The 2,291-nt window shown below is 45.4% G+C and overlaps 1 protein-coding gene across 1 annotated transcript in view; it reads right to left on the minus strand.

Moving 5' to 3' along the window:
• LOC105999598 (lariat debranching enzyme) overlaps positions 1-2,291 on the minus strand; it is a 51,648-nt gene that overhangs the window by 16,686 nt on the left and 32,671 nt on the right. The gene's annotated exons all lie outside the window — the stretch shown is intronic.

The following is a 2,291-nucleotide window of genomic DNA, read 5'->3' on the forward strand; positions in this document are numbered from 1 at the left end:
CACCACTTCCGGCTTTTTTCTTTTTGCTTATGTGGTGCTGAGGAATCGAACCCAGGGCCTCAGGCATGCAAGGCAAGTGCTCTACCACTGAGCCATCTTCCCAGCCCATGACGTGGAGGTTTTAACAGTTATCTGCTTCCTAGAACTTCTTTTTTTTTCTTTCAACCTACTCGAGGTGGGATGCCCGGACAACGGTGGCTGGCTGAAGACACCTTAGGAAATGTGCATTGGTGTGACTCCTTATGAATACAGAAGCAGAGTTGGATGCCAGTGGCTTATGCTTGTATTCCTAGCTGACTCAGGAGGCTGAGATCTGAGGGTTATGGTTCAAAGCTAGCCTGGATAGGAAAATCTGTGGGAGTCTTATCTCCCATAAACCACCAAAAAGCTGGATATGGGGGTATGGTTCAAGTAGTAGAGCATCAGCCTTGACCCCTCCAAAAACCAAAAAAACAAAAGCTAAGGGACAAATGTCCAGGCCATGAATTTCAAGTCTAAGTACTGGCGTGCGCATGCACACACACATGCACAAATAAATACATAAACAAGCTCAATGGGGGAAAACCAGATCTCTGAATCCAATGTTACTTCTATTTTACAAGGCTATTCCTGGGCTTTTGGAGCTAGTATAAAGGGAAGGCCAGAGGAGGAAACCACAGAAAAAGAGGAGAAATTTCTCTATCTCTTCAGATAACTTGCAGTGGAAAGCATTTGGTGATTAGGGCTCAAATCCCCCTTTTATAAAAGACCCACTGTATAGAGCCGCGAATGCTAGAGGACTCTTTCACAATACACGTTTATTGACTTGCACCTCACATGGAAAGTACACCTCATAATTTCTGTGGATTCTTTCAACTGGGGTTTTATGGCAAGAAGGAAATGTTAGCCCCAACCATTCCTGTGCTGTTTGTTCAGGAGTCTGTGGGACCACAGTTCCGGTTTTTAACATATTTGTTAAGCAAGTGGAACTGATAAGCTTGTTAAAACATTCAGCTCCAAACAGAACAAAATAAACACACAAGGTGCTATCTAATCGACATTGCTGCTACTTTTCTTCTTTCTTTTCCTTTTTTTTTGGGGGGGGGCTATCCTGGGACTTGAACCCAGGCCTAGGTACTGTTTCTGAGATTTTTTTGTTCGAGGTTAGTGCTACACTTCTGTTTTTGGAGATAAGAGTCTCTCACAGGGACTTTTCTGCTCAGGCTGGCTTCAAACCTGGATCCTCAAATCTCAGCCTCCTGAGTAGCTAGGATGACAGGTGTAAGCTAGCAGCACCCAGCTATCCATGAACTTTTTAGCTCAAGGCTAGCACTCTACCATTTAAACCACATCTCCATTTCTGGCCTTTTGGTGGTTAATTGGAGATAAGAATCTTAAGGCCTTGTTTTGCCCTGGCTGGATTTGAACCAGGATCCTCAGATCTCAGCCTGTGGAGGAGCTGGGATTGTAGACATGAGTCACTGGCACCTGGCACCCATTTCTTTCTTCTCTGTCTGGAAGCTGGAATAAAGGTAAAGGGGTTGGCTTCGTCTATATGGAGAGGACCTAGTTAGACCTGATCATTTTGGGGTTCAGTTGGGGAATCAATTCCTACTGAATATTGGGAATCCATGGAAAAATTAATAATCAAATAACTCACATTGAGAACTGGCATTATTCTCACTAAATCCTGAAGACAATGACGGTTGGCCAAAGTCAGTACTTGAGGGTCTGAGTAAAATTTGCTTGTGGCATAGAAATGGCTACCACAAGTTAGATCTAAACTAGAAGTCATATATAAAAACATATACAGGGGGCTGGGAAGGTGGCTCAGGGGAAGAGTGCTTGCCTCGCATGCATGAGGCCCTGGGTTCGATTCCTTAGTACCACATAAGCAGAAAAAGCCAGAACTGGCTCTGTGGCTCAAGTGGTAGAGTTTTAGCCTTGAGCCCAAGCAGCTCAGGGACAGTGCCCAGGCCCTGAGTTCAAGCCCCAGGACTGGCAAATGAAACACACACACACACACACACACACACACACACACACACACACACACACTGACTAAAGTAGGGTATACACAGGGGAGAATGCAATAATGTAACTCCTTCAAAAAACCATAACTTACAGTTTACCTAAAGGAATACCAGGAAGCTGGAACATGGGTTGTGGGGAGGGAGGCTTGGGGGTGGGGGCAGGTGAATGGAAGAAGGAAGGGTGGGGGCTGGGAAGGTGGCTCAGTGGTAGAGTGCTTGCCTTGCATGCCTGAGGCCCTGGGTTCGATTCCTCAGCACCACATAAGCAAAAAGAAAAAA

Source organism: Dipodomys ordii, unplaced genomic scaffold, assembly GCF_000151885.1.
Source record: "Dipodomys ordii isolate 6190 unplaced genomic scaffold, Dord_2.0 Scaffold193, whole genome shotgun sequence".
Lineage (NCBI taxonomy): Eukaryota > Metazoa > Chordata > Mammalia > Rodentia > Heteromyidae > Dipodomys > Dipodomys ordii.